This window comes from Betta splendens, chromosome 14 (genome assembly GCF_900634795.4).
Source record: "Betta splendens chromosome 14, fBetSpl5.4, whole genome shotgun sequence".
NCBI lineage: Eukaryota > Metazoa > Chordata > Actinopteri > Anabantiformes > Osphronemidae > Betta > Betta splendens.
Window position 1 is genome coordinate 14,394,704 of NC_040894.2, and position 19,422 is coordinate 14,414,125.

At 45.0% G+C, this 19,422-nt stretch overlaps 1 protein-coding gene across 1 annotated transcript in view; it reads left to right on the forward strand.

Moving 5' to 3' along the window:
- The first annotated feature begins 992 nt into the window (after nt 1-992).
- nrip1b (nuclear receptor interacting protein 1b) overlaps nt 993-19,422 on the forward strand; it is a 31,489-nt gene continuing 13,059 nt past the window's right edge. The window contains exon 1 of the mRNA XM_029174577.3: nt 993-1,294. The gene's annotated coding sequence lies outside the window, so the exon portion shown is untranslated. The remainder of the gene's footprint in view (nt 1,295-19,422) is intronic.

Consider the following 19,422-nt stretch of genomic DNA (forward strand, 5'->3'; position numbering starts at 1 on the left):
TCACACTTTAATGACAGATGCTCACACCTCAGTTCAAGGGCACCTCCACAGAGTTTGGGCCTTGCATTCTCTCCACTCGGTTTCAGCGTGTAGAGGCAGGTAGTAAATCTCCACTGTGCCAGATATATCCTTTTAACTGTTATATTCTGGACTCCATTCAAGAAGAGGCCTAATGATTTGTTTAGAAATGCTGACTAAAAGGTTGGTTGGGACACTTCCTACTTAATTCTTCATTTAACTGAAAGGCCATTTTATGAAACTGCTCTTGTTTGAAAGCAGACGGGTTGACGAATGAGTGGACAGTCTTTGTGTTGGCGTTTGTTGTGAGTCTGCACATTCATTATCAGCTGTTAAAAACGTGAAAAAACAAGCACAAAGTCATAATCAAATAAAAATAAAAAAACATCCTGATTATTCTCCATAACATCCATGTATTCAGGTAACATTAAATGACGTCATCGGGTTTATTTATCTTTAGTTTTATTTTTTAAAAATACATGAACTCATATGTGACCGTGCTTCAGTCTCTATGGACACTCCTGCGAATCTGAAATTTTGATGTTCTCACAGATGAGAATTGGGAGGTGCTGAGCTATTTACAAGCCTTAAACGTTACTTGTGCCATTTCAAAACACTTTTTTAGTGGAATTACTAATTTATTACTACTACTACAAGGACTGACAGTCTTTAATACTATTGCATATCGTATCATGCATTACTATTAACTATTTGAAATGGTCAAAGTACATTTAATCAGTATTTAATGCACTACAGCTGCAAAGTACTATTTTATTTTTGTGAAAGAACCAAACTCAATAGTGAAGTAAAAGCTCAAGTGAGTCGTGACTGACTGAGTTATTAATGTCGGTGAAACAAAATGAATTAGTTTATTACCATTATCGTTATTGTCATTGTTATACTTGTCGTGTGTGTGTGGGGGGGCAGCAGCATAGGCTTGTACCTTTAAGGGTGGTGTCATCGGCGGGCGGAGGAGGAGGAGTGTGCTCGTCTCCGCTCACTTCTGCTCAACGAGGGGACTCCGAGAATAAACAATTCCCACAGACAACACGCTACGCGCCTCGGCACCGCTCCCACGGTGGTGTCACCAGAAAAAGACGACGAAGCTTTTTCTTTTAATTTGGGACTAAAATTTTGATTTTGAGACCGCCTGCCTCACCGCTTCTGTTTCCTGCCAGAAGTGTCACGGCCGATGCGACCGTTTTCACTGGGATTTGCCTCCTCTTGTCGAACAACAGCGACGAGCCTCCTCGGCGGAGCGCGGTGGATAACGCAGGTAGGGGCTGTGTGTGCTTCGGATTCGCGCACTGTCATATCTGGAGGATGATTATTAGCGTTCGGGGGTGGAAAATACTCGGGCGCGGATACGGGACGGGGTGTCGAGGATTAGACCAGATAATATGGTGCTTTCTCGAAGACAGGGAGGCGGTTGGTGTCGTAAGGCGGAGCGGAGGCGCATATGGATATAGCGCTGAAAAACGCTGCATAAAGAATAAGTGGAGAATTAACCTGGGTGCGTGCGGGGCCGGAGGCTCCGCATTCATTCAGCGGTTAAATAATAACAGCAGCTGGCTGCGTTCTCTGGCCGCCGTCTGAGCAGTAAATTAGGCCACGGATACAAGTATTGGTCGGTGTGAACGGAGTTGATTTGACGATGCTTATTTCTCTTTTCGATCGCAGGTCGGACATGAAACCCTCCTGCCGTTATTTTTCTATAGGCTGATATTTAGCGTTTGTGACTTTAACGCCCCTGTCACAGCTACAAACCCACTGATCACATGAGCAGTGAATGGATGTGATCGCCCTATAGGCTATTTATAATAGCACACACTCCACCAGCCACACACCATAACAGTCGACCTGTAATGTGACATTAATACGTTAAAGACAGTCAATCAGAACCACAGACAGTAGTTGTAGCACCACCAATGGGACACGTCTCACAGTTCCACTATTCTCTCAATCGCCAACTGTCGTTCTTTTAAAAGATCTTGAAGGTTTTAAGTGAACCTCAACACCTTGAGTCGAACACAAGTGCACTAACATGTTGAGCTTCAGTCATAAATACGGTGTTAAAATCCAGCTTTGACCTCGATGCATTAGGATCCTCACTGGGCAACTTCACCAGACACATACTTCACTGTGAAGCTTATTCGTTCATTTCTAATCATGTTTTTGGTTTGCTATCAGGTTTAAATTGGATCCGTGTCCCCCTGGTCTCATTTTCTCAGCAACACTTAGAGGGAAGGCAGTAATGGTTGCATTAGTTTCAGAGAATGTACAGTAAATACAATGTAGGCAGGTAGTTAAAGAAATGTTGCAAATCATTGTTGCAGCAACATAATCAGTTTCAAGATTATACTTGACCTTTTTTTGATCTCTAAATAACTCGTATCTGGGTTCACGACTTAGCTAATGAGCTTGTTACACCTACATCACATCCCAAAAGGAAAAGTCCCCCTGTGAATAATCGTGGGCTGGTCCCTTCAAGGTTCAAAACGCTTCTTTCTGTCTGCAGACCAGATGCAGCTGAGCCAACCTGGTCTGTTGCAACCTATCACATCAATCGTCTTGTCAGATATGTTCTGATGGTTCAAAGACTTGGATGTTTTTTCCAGCAAGTGCGAGGGAGGCTTTTTTAGTGGCCTCCGTGTAGGTATTCATTTTCCAGAAATGTCCTATTGCTTCACTGGACTTTGGATCAGTGTGGAGGCAAAAGGTCACAGGGCTGAAGTTTGCCACAAGTTACAGGAAAAGGGGCAGGGTACGCCTTCGGGTCAGTTTCTTAAAGGCCAATTGGCTTCCCAGGAGTTTGATGTCTTCATGTGTGGATCGAGGTTGAAATAAGGTTTTTTTTTAAAAACCCTTTTAAAAACCACTGCAACTTGGAGTAATAATCTAAAGCAATGTGGACAAAAGTTAAACTTTTCTAAGCCTCCTAAACGCTGTCGGTGTCTGGAGGTCTGCCTTTTAGCCTTCCTTTTGTTGAGCATTTAAGCAGCTTAATTATTTGACCTGAACTTACACAAGATGTTCAAGGTAGTTCAGCTTGTCCTCTGTTGCCATAGATAACAAAAAAGCCCTACATTCAAAGCCGAACGCCACAGTGGAGTTGAACTCAAAGAGAATAATCGCTGGTGCACTCTGTAACGCAGCGCATTCTTTGAAATGGACGTGGCTGGAGTTGACTGGGCCATCTGCTCCTGTACAGGAAGCTGCTGTTGAGTGATGTGCACTAGCCTGCGACAGAAACAGAAGACATTCAAATGGCCAAATGCAAATGATGTTGAGACTGCTGAACAGTCACAAGACTGGACTCTGGACTACTCTGCCTCAGCCACTGGCTGCCTTTCATGACAGCAGGTCTTATCTGCCATCGAAAGGCCACTGCTGCCACATGGAAACGAAACGTATTGATATGTGTTGGTTTGTGTGTTTGTGTGTGTGTGTGGGGGGGGTCGTTGTTACTGCAGGTTGATGATGTGGTTTTATGACACACACGCAGGAGCACATTTGGCTACTACCACTGTGCCTGCTGTGTGTAAATCTGTCATTCACAATATAAAGAGACGCAGCGCAGACATAACTGACGGTAGCATTCGTTCTTTTGATTGCTGAGATACTTGGCGATGAAACAAACTGATGTGCCATCGACGAGAACAAGTGTCATGCATTTGCTGCAGAGTTTTTGATTTATTACAGACCTGGGAGCTGCCCAGCACTTCTGTTGTTGGCCAGTGAACATTGTTCAAGGGCACTTTGATAGGAGATGCCGAAGAAGAGGAGTGCATTTCTCATTTACTTAGAGGCCTCCAAGGAATCAGACCAAGGACCTATTGGCCACAAGCTCATCCTCTAATTGTTTGGACTCAAATCCTTTATTGTAATTTTTATTGTTTGTTGATTCAGGGGACACTTTGTGCTTGTAACAATGCTCTGTACAACTTATGCCACAGCAGTTGGATCACATGTTGCCAAATCTGATGGCAACTTCATTTTGCATTCTAAATAGACATTTGTAGGTGTCTTGCTACTGGATCTAGAGGGCATTATTACTCCTAAGTATCTTGGCTCCACCTCTACTGTACCTTTCGCATACACACACGTATCACAGGCTGCACAATCACTTCATCTTGCAACATGGCCAAGTTGCATAAAAGCTAAGATGTAAGGCTCCAGTGATGGAAGTGTAAACACACACTGATTGATGTAGTAGCTGTCAAACATTCAAGTATTTAGAAATAGACATACCACTAAATAACACTAGAGCAACAACTGCCTTGTGAGAGATCGGTACGTGGACAGTTTAAGTGTGCTTCATGCACATCGTCGCTTGCTAGTGCTGGTTCCCCGCTCCAGCAGCACTATCTCATCCAGAGATAATCGATCCTCGTCTCGTTGGTGCGTCCATCACGAGCAGAAGGCAACCAAAGTCAATGGGGCTTGTTCTGATGACGAGGCAGGAACTTTACAGCGATTGCTGCTAGACGCAGGGCTGGGATGGCGAAACGTAAGGTAGAGAGGTAGAGAGCCTCCGATGCGGCTCCCTGAGGCCGACAGCAGGCAGAACTCATCTGTTGAATGACTCCCCTCCCCACTTCACCCTTACCTCCCAACTCTCCATGTCTCTGCCTCGGCGCATCACCTTGGCCTTGGCACAATGACAGGCCCCTCAATTATCTTCGCCAATTGATCGCTGCTGATTGAAAATGCTGTGAATTATTTAGCCTCTGCTAAATGGAATGGAGCCCAAAACACAAGGAGGTTGCATGTCAAATAAATTGGAAATTACCCACAGAATGCAGCGTCTTGGTTTGAAATTTTAAAAAAGCAGGACGTCTAAGTCTGACGACAAAAGAAGCAAAGCAAGGAAACTGCACCAGGTTATGTTTTAATGAGGTGACAAAAACTACTGGATCCAAACTGTATCTCCACTGTGTCCATCCACCGATGGGATGCAGTGTGGGGCATCAGACCCGATGGCTGATTTGAGAGGAGCTGACTCCTCTTCCTCGCCAGGCCAGTGTGGTCTCAGCAGAGGAGTGAAGTGCAGCTGGGTCTTTCACTTCCTCTCTGCCTTCCTCGCTCCTGGCCCCAGGCTGTGGAGGTGCAGTAGGACTCTATAGCTACCGCTGTGGTGAGCACGCGTCCAGGATGCTGCAGTCAGACTGCCTTGGCCACTGGCAGGCCAGTGCCACGTGTGTGACAGAGTGGGCGGGTCACAAGGGGAATGAGGACACTTCTACAGTAGATAGTCGGCTTATCCGGCTCATGTGGTTGTGTCAAAAAAGCATCTGCCTTATTTTTTGGCAAAGAGCATTAAAGAGGATACTGGAAGTCTGATAGGGTTTCCCGAAAATGTTGAGCTCCAACAGTTTGATTGTTAATTGTGTAGCAAAACAAGTTGTTGATTATAGTTTAGGAGCGCGTCATCTGTCGGATGAGGCTGCTGTACTCTGCGTGCCAAACACTATTTCTGTTGCCTCCAAATTAGTATTGCATATATCCCCAGCGCGGTCTGAGAAGCCTAAGGGTTGAAGGCTAGAACAATAGGTCACCAAGTCCTGAGAGTGAGGTCGGCTGTTATTCAGCCGTGTCTTATTTTAAACAGGTTATGTGGCAGGAGTGCAGAGGAGGAGCTGGGGCTAAGTGAAAATGCCACTCATTCCTGAAGAGTCCCTGGCCTCGTCAAGGTTAGTGGGTTGTCTTTGTAAGTTGAGGGATTGATGCATGAGCCTGTCTGGCGCTGAATTCAAAGTCCAAGGCTGCCCCAACCCTCCCCTCCCCTCCCTTCCTCTCCTCTCCCTTCCCTTCCTCGCTCTCTCTCTCTCTTTTCAGGCTATCACAGGGCCCTGTCCTTCCCAACTTCTTACCAGCCTATCCTTTTGGGAACCTTGAGAGGCCCAGGCAAGGACACAGCGTCTGGTGCAGTAAGCCTGTGCAGAGGGGGAGGCTTTACGTAATGCTCTGCTTTAAACATGGGTGTATGACTTCCCTGACACGGAGCAGTGCAGTGCAGAGCCACACAGCTCACAGCACATGTCCCCCCGGCCCCCCTGGGCGAGGTGGGGGCAGAGAGATCCCTGCAACTTAATTATATCTTTCTTTTTTTTAAAGCTTTCGTTTGAAATTAAATTTTCCCGAGCAATTAACTAAAGAGGAGTTTTCAGAATTTATGAATGAATGATGGATATATTGCATAGGACGACAGGAGGGAGGAGGGCGTAGGAGGAGAGAGAACCGCTGGGATGCATATGCAGCATATGCTCTGAGGTTCTGACCCTGAGATTTATTTTCATTGCACAACGGGCGAAGTTCGTGTAAATTCAGGCGTCATTAAACTTTGTACCTGTGACATGCTCGTTTATTCCAACTCAGCAACACTTCAGAGTGCACAGTACGGCTTCCACTGTCAATATTTTGGTTAATTCTAATGTAACCCTGTCAACACTCACATACTTTCACATTGCCTGGCTTTGCTGGATGTGTGGAAAATGCAAGAGCCAAAGATTCCCCACTTTCTTATTCATTCCGACAAACATCTTATAGACGCTGGTTATAACTTGCTGGAGATTGTTACATGCTTCATACCCCAAATCCTCTTTCGACTTGAAGTGTACTTGTGTAACTTTTGGCTTCTGGTGATGAGTGGAATTGTTGCTGGGCAACTAGCGACCTGTGCGGGTGGCCGTCGAGTCTGAGCTATGCAAGTCCACATAGATGTGCAGCATCACTGGTGTTACCAAAAAAAGAAATGTTTCAGAATCCACCCTGAAATCCCAAATTTTGTGCCAAGGCTTTTGATGCCTGGTAATGGCTGTGACATTTCAGAATCTATTCAGTCCATTTTTAATTTCACACTGAATCCATAAATGAGTCATTGCTCTTTTGATGCATATCCTTTAACAGAACGTAGGTGTAGAAGCACACGTCAAAAAACATTTTAAAAAGTGGAATATACTCCACAGAGGATAGACCAGGGACGCTTGGCATGATCCTCAGGTCCCCTCTTCACTGAAAGTGGTCTCAAAACATGTACTTTGTGAACCTCCAGCTCACTTGTGTATCCATTAGTAAGGTGGCGCTATTCAGAGCAGTGAAATAAACACACTGAAGCCCAGCTTTCTGTAGTAGCGTGCCCATATGGGAGGAAATGGAGAACACTGGGCTGATGACTAGAGGCGGCCGTATGACCTATTACTTAGGGAGAATGGACTGGTGACCAGAAGATCGCTGGCTCACACTGCCCTTCAGCAAAAGGCAATTAACCTGGATTCCTCCAGTAAATATCCAGCTGTAGAAATGGAGATGTGCAGGAGTTATTATCGTGTAAGTGACTTTGAATAAAAGTGTCCACTAAGCAGGAAGGTTAATACAGCTAGTGGAGCAATCGCGTGTGTTTTCAATTTCCGAGACCACTGAACATGTGGAGGAGTGTGTGGTCACCCTCCTCTCTCTCATCTGATAGTTTGCTCCCCTCCACCCCCACTCCTTTCCTTTGGCATTAAACTAGACTACGACCTTGACCTGGATGCTGAGAAAGCTTTTTAAGTCAGTCTCCAGAAGGAAATCCAGTCATGTGACACCCTTCGCCCAGCCTCACCCCCTATCCAATCTCCTAACCTTCTATGTCTACGGGGATGAGTGGGTGGAGACGCTTGCCATGGGGTCCGCATGCGGCCGCGGGGGTTGTCATTCAGCTGGGTAATCGCTTCCAAGGTTGATCAAGGTTGAGGTCAATTCAGAGAAAAGCAGAACAGCTCCAGTGATCCCCCTGCCCTCATCTGAATTTGGGAACGGCCGGCAACAAGTTTTCACCCTGTTTGACTGCAGTGACGAACTTAGCAGGTTTAGTCATTTCCCGAATTCTCAATCAGTGATACCAGCATATGTCAAGGGAAGGTCATTCCGTGTCCAGTGATTCATGCCCGGAGTGAGCTGGCTGCTAGGGTTTGTGTTATTGCAGTAGCCTCCGCTCGCTCGCTTGCTCACTCACCCCCTGCAGCTGCCCTGCTGTTTAAAACCATACAGGCTCACTGTCTCGTGGAGTATTTTGATGCTATTATGATAACGTTTACAGTTAACATAATAATACAATGAGACTGATCAAATCTCGTACATACATGTCAATCAAATTATCTTTTCAGAGAAATTGTGCTCTATTTTGAGTAAAACTTGTATCAGAATTATAGGGAAGAAACTTAGAAGTAACATCAGTCAGGGCATTCTAGTGATCTGGGCTTCACACCTACAGTATCAAGTGTCAAAGTCAAACAAGATGCATCATTATCCTCTTTTCAAGATCCATCTGTGAAACTGTTTAATATTTAATAGAGGAAAATGAATTCTATTATACAAGTTCATATAATCATTAAATAAAAATATATCACCTTCTACATAGATGTGAATTAGTGGGTAAAAGTATTTATGTCAAACTGAGAGAGCTGCATGTCTGTGCACAGTCTGCAAGTATCTGGAATCACACAGGTTAATTATTTTAAAACCCACATTCTGACAACAGTCCTAACACAGCAGTGAATGTACTCAGAGCACTTCCCCGTGCACAGGCTGCAGCTCAGCAGGTACACAACATGTTGAGTCCCTACCACATGGAAGTTGTTCTACTCAAACACGGTTTTAATTGAATGTAACCTATGAAATGGCAACAGAGCCCAGTGAGAGTTGACTCCATCTAATTCTGATCTTTATATGTTAAATACTCAGTAGGGGAGGTCAGTTTTTATGAGGCCGGTTTCAGCCTTTTATCACATAATGATTCCACATAACGTGTGAGAAGGATTTTTTGAAAATCAAGGCATCAAAAGATGCTTTGCTTTTCAAATTCCTATGTTTTTATATTAGATGCAAATGCTTAGAATGTAGTATAGAAGTTAATTAAATCTAGGTCAGTAAAATAAAAGCAGTTCTAAAGAAGAGATAATAATAATCTGACCATTTATTACATTGTTCTACCTACAGACATGCTCAGGCAGAAACATGAAGAATAATTTCCACTCTTGTTGTCCTTCATCTACATTTTGCTCTCTGTGGATCCAAATGTCAGTAATTCTCTTAATCTCACTGTAGCATTATTAGAACACAGGTCCAGACATATATGCTTCCTTTATAAAACGACAGAAACTGGTTGTGCTAGCGGGAGTAAGGCATCACACAAAACTGTAGCAGTAGGTGCTACTGGCACGTCTGTATGGATAAGTGATTGCAGATTAATAATCCACATCGGCATATGTTCCCTCTATCTGTTACACACAAGGAGCCAAACTAGTGCTTTGTCATTTTCACCTTATTTCACTTTATTTATTTAAAAAAGTTTCATGGACAAATGCCTGATGTTCTTGTTTATTTGTGCAATGTTATTACCTTTGCTCCAACACGTCCTGAGCGTCCTGATTGTGACTCGTTATAGACATGACATGAGCAAAAGTGATCACCTGCTATAATATGACGTTTAAATCAGGCATAGGGAACTCCCTGCCTGGATTCACACACACACGCACGCACGCACACACACACGCACACACACTCTTGTAAAACTGCATTATGGCCTTAGAGAGCAGTGGAACTAGAGCATCGCTAAGTCACATTTAAATTGAGCCTTGTTTAGGTTAAAGAAGGTAACAGACACTAGTGTATCTTTTATAACGTGTGTGATCTTTTTTGTTTTCACACACACACACACACACACACACACACACACACACACACACACACACACACACACACACCTAAGGTTGCCACAGAGCTGTGTGCTTGTGTAACTGCGTTTACACGTCTGGGCACAAGAGCCAGACAAATATGGTTTATCCAGGGCCTCTTTCTCTCTAAGCCACCTTCCCTTCCATTCAACATTGACCTTGGTGCTTATGAGGAGGCAGGGCTTGACCTACATCCACCTCTTTAACTGGAACTAGAACCTCCAAGAGCCCTTCCTGAATAAAAAGGGCCTGACACTTTATTCTGTCCTCCTTTTTTTTATTTTTTATTCCTACAGCTATTTTCCTTCTGTGTTGTGTACGGCGTTTCACGCATTAACAGAAAGTAACGGTGCCACTCCACGGTTTTGTGTTCCTGGCAACAGACGAAAGTGGAGCAGCGAGCTTCATGACTCGTCTCTGAGGCACCGACGTGTCTGTGTGCACTAGGTCACCATTAGCACGCAGGGGCTTAGCACCAGGCTGGTGAGAGTTTAGTGGCAGGTCAACCCTCCTCTGTTTTTTCTAGTGTCAAACTGTGGCTGATGCAAATGAGTACACCGGTCACTCAGCATCTGGAGGGATTAACGCACTTGTTTGGGCCAACTGTGTGACAATGGGCTCTTAAAATAAAAAACTGAAACTGTCTATTTTTAAAAAACCTGCTTTTTTTTACCAACGTTGGTAAAGTCTGATCACTGTAATGCTCAGCGAATGGCTCGAGATAGCAGGTCTTCAATTGAGCCTTTGACGGTGAAAGGTTCCTAAAAGTAATAATTAAATGTCACTCTCACTCTCACAAATGTAGCTCTCGAACTGAAGCTAAACAATGGTTGCTAAGCGACACGAGGCGCCGGTGAGTGATGAGTGATGATTTTTGGCTGGTGCATTAATATTTAAATTAGCAGTCAAAGGTGTGCAGTGATTAGGTGTTTCACAGTGGGTTCATACGGGGATCAAACGCTGATACAAAGTGTCTGTTGTAGAAATGAATGAAGTCTCTGCTGCTGTGTGAGGTGCGTGTGTTGCTTAGAGAGGAGACAGGCCACTACCTTGTTACGCAGAGGCATTCGGGGGGTGTCATGAGGGGCCAACTCCCAGCTCCGCTCACCCATAATGCCTCCTTCAGCCAAGACAGGCTCATATTTTTTCTGGCCAGATATGTCATACCTTCATGGGTGTTGAATGACTGCAAAAAGCAGCATGTACGTCTGTGTTTAAATAAGGCGAAGGATCCGCATTAGCATTCTGAGTAAGACATGAGATAATGGCTACCTACCGGAAGAAATGTTGAAACCAGGAGGGGGGGAGGACTAGCGAGGGCTGTACAGTAGATGGTGTTTAACTTCTAGAGCAGCTGTTGTGTTTTGCCAAATAGCTGATAAGGGTCACTGTTTCATGTCCAGAGGAAGACATCACCACAACGCAGGGACCCATCACAGAGAAGTCTCTGCCTTTTTATTTAAACTTAATTTCCTCCTTTGTTTCCCTCCCTCTCTCCCTTTTTGCTGTCTCCCTCGATCACGCTCTGCAGAACAACTCCTTGCACAATCTCAGGGAAGGAAGAAAAAAAAGACAGAAAAGTGGGTCAGGGCGACCTATTTTTTTTCCCACAGTTCACGGAGGCAGAGGGTGGCGGCGTTATTGTCAGTTAGACGAGGAGCAGGGCCTGATGGGGAGGCAGGGCCTTGTTGCGAGACGCAGCCACTCAGAACTGGGTCAGCGGCAAAGGCTACGTCTTGTAAACGGCTTGTCATACTGGGGAGAAAAGCTGCAAATGAACCATAGATTATACGCCCCAAGCTGAGGACTGAGGTCTTTCCTCACTCCCCAGCCACACACTTCAAAAAAACCCCACACACACTCATACACACATAAAAGCCTTACAGTAGCGCAGGAGTCTCTGAAGCTCTGCCACCGCCTATAAGTTCCTCTCTCCCCCTCTTACTTTCCGCTAATACCATTTGATTACTGCAGTCAAACCTGACAGACTCGGAGCCCGAACCACACACGGCTTTTAAGCAAAGGATCTTTTCACATTTCTCTTTCTCTGACACACAGGGGCTGTTTTCTAAATATAGCCCCGCTTTCTCCTAGATTTGCTCGACTTTATTCAGGTCAGGTTATTTACTGTACCGAGTTCAACTGTGGTTTAGAAATGAGCAATACAGATGCTTATTCAGCTGCAATGACCTCTTTGCATATCATCTGTGCCACAGCCAGACATGGGAATAGATCATTTGCTTACATGAGCCTCTGTGATATTATTATTATTATTATTATTATTATTATTATTATTATTATTATTATTATTACATTGTTGTTTTTCTCTAACTGATAAATAAAGCTTGTCTTCACCTCATTGTGCTAATTTTTCAAATGAGACAGGGCAGTGTTGGCTGAACCGGTTTGATGACTTATATTACGTGTGCCGTGGTTTAATTTTGCTCTCGAGCTGCAGGGGTTTTCGTATATTTTCAATATTGATTTCACATGGGTTTGAGTCATCGCTTGTTGTTTCATATCTTTTGTGCCTTCCCACCATGTCTCAGGCAGACAAAGCGGGATAAGCACGGGGTTTGATCTCCTCCTCACAAATAATTGCCTTGGCTGTTGTACTGAGCTAAGACCTTTACAACTGAAAATCTGAGGCTTATTCCTGCGTTGGGGTCTGCTTATGGAGCAATGCAATTTTTCAGCCGGTCTAGCTCACTCATATTTCACTATGTGGAACAAATCTGCCTGTAATGAATCTCCCAGGACACTGTGGTGCCTCCACAACCAACTCTGCTATTCTGGGGGGGGGGTCTATAGTGGGGTCTTTTAATATTTCACGACACCCATCTCCCAGATACTGCATGAAAAATGTCTTTTTTATTCGGTTTTGATGCTTGGTTATTTCATTTAGGGACATGTATATTTGCTTTTGCTATATCAGTTCTCTTATTGCTTTCATTGTAAAAGCAGCCTTATTAGATAAGGTGTCACACTAATAAACAATATCACAACATGGGGCTAAATATGGTGACTGTCCCGACAGTCTTCTGGGCCACAGACCTGTCTGATGTTATTCTTTTCCCCAGACCTTTATGTCTCTATACGACAGACCCTTAACGCTGGTTGAAGAACCTGCTCGTAACTCATGTCGCTCAACAACAGCCCCTGAGGGGACGTAAACATGTCTCCGTCTGTCTTTTCGTGTATGTCTGTGTGAAGGTGAGACGTGCTGCGCTTCAAACCAGTCAGAACCAGTACTGTGCCACACTAGCCAGTGCTGTGTTTTTAGTGGGTTTGTGAGCCACCACAGTGCCTTCAGCAGATGGTTTCCAGCATGCCTGCGTACGACATGTGATAACATTACACTTTTGAAATGTCAGGCATGAAGAGAACCAGTGGGAGGGATATGCAAATCTGAAACTGTCCATGTCTCCTCGTGCAGTGTCTGAATTCTGCGTTCGAAGGAAACCATCAAACACTCCAGTGTTTAACACGTTTCTAACAGGACAATGCAAATATTTACTGTGGTATTTGAACCTTGATGACATTAGTCACATTCACAGAGAGAGCCTCGTAATATTTGCATAGTAATACAACCCTTTTTTGTGTTTTTGCTGTAAACTAGCTCGCATGCAAAAGCATTACTTTACGGTGCAGGGCCAGAATTTGAACTTTGGACCGCGGTGGTTAAAAATCAGGGTCCCAGCAAGTCGTCATCAACCTGTCAAAACACTGGCTCTGAGGCACCACCCCCTCTAGAATTCAGAGGATTGATTGGCTGGTAAACCGACACTCATCCTTGGAACAGGAACTGGGATATTTATTTTGAAACTACAAGTCACTTTGTGCCAGTGGCTCAGAGCGAAGGGGGGCAGGAAGAGGCCGAAATCTCCTTGTATGTAAACAACCACTCTGGACTAGATGGTCTCTTTGCACAGGTGTATTCGATATAGACCCCCCCCCCCCATCCATCCCCTTTTCCTGATATAGCATGAGGCTTGTGCATGAAAACGCAGGAGTAGGTAGTTTAAAAATAAATCCACGCAGGCTGGTCAGACATTTTGAAATTCTGTTTCTATCTCTGTCTGATAGAGAGGTTAAAGATACAGCTTCTTGATAAATCTCTTCCCACCAGGGGGAACAGATAAGAAGTGGCATAGATTAAATACTAGAGCGGAGGAGAAAGGGGGAGGATGGGGGGCGGGGGTGAGATGTCTATCAGGCTGCATGAAGCTTTTTTTTGTCTTGCAGATCCAGTTCAAGGGCGCCCGCAGGCGAGGCAGCTCTCGCTCTTGCTGTGCCAACGTTGCTGCTCAAGGTCATATGAGCCGGCCCTGTGACATTAAAGAGGAACAGGAAAGGGGTGTGGGGGGGGGTATCAACCACAAACAAGCACACCAACACAGAACTTAGTTGGGGGGGGATCTCTCCTGGAGTTTTTCTTGTGATTTCTGCACCAGTGTCTGGGTCTATAGTGAATTTTGTGAGGGCAAGAGCTTTTTAAGGGCAGTAATGAGTCTTATTCTCTCCTTACAGAGCCAAGAGATGCTTGGCGAACTGCTTTGTAGTTGCCAGCAGTGTGTGTGTGTGTGTGTGTGTGTGTGTGTGTGTGTGTGTGTGTGTGTGTGTGTGTGTGTGTGTGTGTGTGTGTGTGTGGTGTGGTGTGTCCTTGCAGTTACATCAGAGTGGGGCCCAAAATTCTTTTTTTCTACCAACCCGCACCGCAAGGCTGAGTGTGTGTGTTTGTATGTGTGAGAGAGATAGAGAGAGAGAGAGAGAGAGAGAGAGAGAGAGAGAGAGAGAGAGAGAGAGAGAGAGAGAGAGAGAGAGAGAGAGAGAGAGAGAGTAGAGAAGACCGGAGAGAGAGGAGAGAGAGAGGAGAGAGAGAGAGGAGAGAGAGAGAGAGAAGAGGAGAGAGAGAGAGGAGAGAGAGAGAGAGGAGAGAGAGAAGAGAGAGAGAGAGAGAGAGAGAGAGAGAGAGAGAGAGAGAGAGAGAGAGAGAGAGAGAGAGAGAGAGAGATGGAAGAAAGGGGAGTCACAGTGATAAACTGGAGGTAGAGAAAAAAAGAAAGTTCTTAAAGTTATTTAAAGGGATTATTTAAAGAGTAATAGTGGCAAACGTTCTTCAGTTGAGGATATGAAAAGTGTTTTTTACCTTAAATGAGTTATATGATAATTTTTTGACTGATCAGAACTGGTCAGGGTCTGCTGTCAGGTGGAGTGAATGTACTGTAGGTAGATTCAGAGGGAAGGTGAAATTGTCATTGTAACAGCTAAATGTAAATATGAACATTATCAGCCCATTTGCACTTGGATTTATGTCGCGCTTAAACATCTGTGTTTTCTATTTCCTGAAATGCTCAGTTTCCCACAAGTCACATGAACAGTGAACATGTTGAGGTCAGCAGTGACTTAGACCTATGAAGACATTATGGCATTTCTAAAAACACAGATGTAAACATTGACATGACTAAGAGGTCAGTCTGGCACTCACTGAAACATAAGATGGAGTAGTAACAATTTGCCTTTTCCTATTGTGACATGTCCATATGTTTTGTGCTACAAACAAAATATGACTCAGATGTACGTCATGATGGACAATAAAAAGGAAATATATGTTGAATAAAAGTTAAAAGTTAATTATTTATTACTCAACTTCTAAACAGCTTGTTCTGATGTTGTCATATCAGCTGAACATTACCCAGACGTACTGGAAGCACGGATGATGAAATGTAGAGCTGTGTCCTATAGTATCCATAGCGTCACTTGCTTGCCTGCTCTTATGCCGTTGTCATGTGTTTACTGGTCAATCAGGTATTGGCTTGCAGGGCATGTACCTCTGCAGCTTTGCAGGGGTGTAAACGTTGTCTTGTTCTTGCAACAGGACACAGTCGTACATATCAAGGTTGCGCCTAGTGCGGCAGGACTCACGACCTTTATGCTAATGACCTTAGTCATTGTAGCATACTGCAACAAAACCGTGCGCTTCACTTGTCTTTGTATTAGCTGACCTTGACCTCTGACCTCCCTGTTGCATGCTGGGATTCTTCTGATGAAGGATTAATATAGTCCAGTTATATTTTATACAGGTTAGTTTAGATTGTCCAGCTACATTAGTTAGCAAAATGCTCCTTTACTGTATGTAAGATTTGTACACCAACATAAAACAAAGGGGAAAAGATGTACTGTACAAGGTAACAACTGATGGAGGATTCTTTGGATGGAGATATGGATATGTTTTCTGGAACAGAACTAATAGTCCTGCTATCATCAAAGTTTTTTCATAGATGTAATAGCAAAAGCAGACATTGTACAAGTCCACAAAGTCCGTCTCCCAGGCCACTAATGGAGCTGCTTCAGGCTATGCTTCAATATGACATTACAGATTACAATCTTTAGACTTTGTGAGCACTTTAGGTACTTTCAGTGCTGGGAGAAGGGAGAGAGAACTGGACGACAAAACACTGAGTCATTATAATAACAATCACAGGCATGGGTGGAGTCACTCTGTGATGGAGCAGAATGACAGAAACTGCAAATGTACTTTGATGAAGACCTGTAACGTACTGTATGTTTGTGCATGGACACCAGGACATGTTCTAAATGACTTTAGCAGTGAGCTTCAGGTGTTCCAGAATATAGCATTGGATTCGTGGTGGTAATGTAAATAATACATGAAAGCCTTTATCCCCCTTCTCAGATTTCTTTACTTTTTTTTCCTTTTGCATTCTGGCTTAACGGGTCAACAGGTGTATAAGGAGGATATGATTGTTCTGACCACAACCTTTGGTGTACCACTATGCTCAGACCATACAACTGCATTTTTTTACAATGGTTGTTGAGTTTAAACGTGCAGGTTTAATACATTTCGCTGTTATCCTCATCGCGTGCTCTCACTATATTAACGACCTAGGGCATTTGCCCACCTACTGGGCCTCCCTTACATAACTGAATCTTATTTAGTATGTGAGTAGCTGTCTGTCTAGCAGGAAGGACAGGCTTACTGCTGACACCTGTAGTACAGGAGTATGTGTATCCAGCCTGGACGACATCTAGACTAAGACCCTATGAACTATACTTTCGACTCAGACAGGATTTAAGGGATAAGTGTTCCTCACACTCGTGACGTAATCCTTTTGAACACTAACCACTCAAAGCTGGATTTGAAGCTCCACTGAACCTAGGTGAACTTTGACATTTAAGATGAAATTGAGCTAGAAAAGGAACACACAAAGAGTCTCCTCTCGCCCACTATAAAGCCACTGAGCCACAGGCCCAGGGGCATTCCATTACACCTGTTCATCACCCATCTGGCGTGGAACCATTTTGACTCTTTCTTTTGATTAAACGTAAAAGCATTTAGACTAAACAATCAATAGGTGCAGGCTGGAGTCCTGAATTGCTCCAGCATAAATCTTACTGGTGCCTGGCGTGTAGTCGTCCCTGTATCATTTTTGCTGATTAGTTTTCCCATTAGTCATAACAGATGTGTTAACTGGTGATGAATGATCCAATTATGGGATATTTGTCACCCATTTGATATCTGCTGTTAGTCTGAGACTGTAAATAATTTCAGTGTGACACCACCCTTTCAGTCCACAGTTCACGCTGCCTGGTTAGTGTTGACCCAGCCTGTTTAAACGGCCAACGGGCCATTAGACGGAGCTCAGCCCATGATGCGTTTCTGTCCTCAGCAGCCCAAACACTTCTCCCAGATCGTCCCATCAATCTTGGGCTCACAGATAAGAGAAGTGCTTAGCAGAATGCTTGGCGCTCGTGTCATTGTAAGATAAGAATAGTTGCCCTGTCATATAATTTCATTTAACTACGACTATCCGCAAAAGTCTGCACACCCGGCTGCCGCTCCTGTTGATATGCTGCACATAGTAGTCATACATGTCTCAACTGTCTTTGACCCTCCTAACTGCTACACACACACACACGCTACACAGACACGCATAGCTGAAACGATTCATGTACCCCCCCACACCATCTATGGACAGTAGGCTGATTCTGCAGCCTCCCTCCCTTCCTTCCTCTCTCCTGCTCTGCTGTGCTGAGCTCTGTGTGTGTGTGTGTGTGTGTGTGTGTGTGTGTGTGTGTGTGTGTGTGTGTGTGTGTGTGTGTGTGTGTGTGTGTGTGTGTGTGTGTGTGACAGCTGCCTAATTGGGCATTCTCCCCTCGTCGGAGCGCCTGCCTCTCCTCTCTCTCCTCCAGCCTGGGCCGGGGCTGCTGACGAATGGCAGCGGATTACAGATGAGGACACAGTGACCTGCCTGACCTTGCTGCACAGCCGCGGGGGAGGGAGAGGGGCGGGCTGGGGTGAACAGGGTGCAGCAACTGCAGAGGGGTGGAGTAGGGTGGGCGGGGTGCGGCAGCAGTGGGTATAGGTGAAATGGACGCGTGGGGAGGGGGCTTGCGAGAGTGCCGTCAGGTCAGCGGAGGATGAGGTCGCGTGAAGGTGGGCGAGAGATTGCAATTGGCGTCAGCGAAGGAGATGGTGTTTGCCAGGTGGCTGAGCGGTCAGGCAGGTGCTCAGGCGAATGACAAGAGTGTCACATGACGGAGCCCACCCTCTTGTCGGCATGTCAAGGGCACGAGCCCCCACCGGCAACAGCCACTGCGGCATAACCTCCCCATCACCACCACTTTTAATATTCTTTATTTATTTTCTCATCTCATCATCTTCTTCCGCTCATTTTCTTTTTTTTTCTTACTTTCAATATGTCTTTATGTGTCTATCAGCTTTTATATGGCTGCTGGCTTGCCTCCACACGCCCCCGGGCCGCGGAGCGGACGGTCAAAAGGGGGCAGCGGATCCTTTAGTGTGGTGAATTTTAATTTCTACGTGCGTGCGCTATACTGTAGACCCCCCCCCAGCACCACCTGCGCCACCTCCCTGCTGTGAGTGCGAGACTGCCAAGGTGAGGTTGTGTCCTCTTGTTAAGAGCGATTAATGGCACTCGTTATGTACATAATGAAATATCCCTGCTGATGCATAGGGTGGCGTTGTCTCTCACCACATGTGCGTACACACACACACACACACACACACACACACACACACACACACACACACACACACACACACACACACTCCTATTGCGTGTATGCATGCTCAGTGTTACATTGAGGACACTTTGTTACAGCCTCCAGGCAACTCCGGTATGTGTTTGATATGGTACTGAAACCCCCCCCCCCCCCCTTTTTTTTGTAAGCTGTCTCTTCAAATGAAAAACGAACGGGAATTAAGGCCCTGTCAATTCACTGTCGAGTTTGCTCCTCTTTTTTTTGGCTTTAGATGCGCACAACACTGCAGCTCCCTGCGTGACATGTGTTCTGAGAGATAGAGATGGGTGGCTCACCACTGAGTCCCGTTCTGACTGGCGGAGTAAATTTAGATCTAATCTTCTTGTGTGTGTTCTTTTATAGCCCGAGAATGTTCACCTAACATCAGCTTTTAAGTTGACCTTGTTGTGTTGTTTGCTTGTCTGAGGCTCGTGCTCGCGAGTGCGTGTGTGTTTCTACGACAAGACACTGCTGGCTTCCTTATAGGCTTTTAGTTTGACCTCGCTGTGTGTGTGTGTGTGTGTGTGTGTGTGTGTGTGTGTGTGTGTGTGTGTGTGTGTGTGTGTGTGTGTGTGTGTGTGTGCGCTAACACCATTCAGTGCCTGAGTCAAGCTGTGCAAGCTCT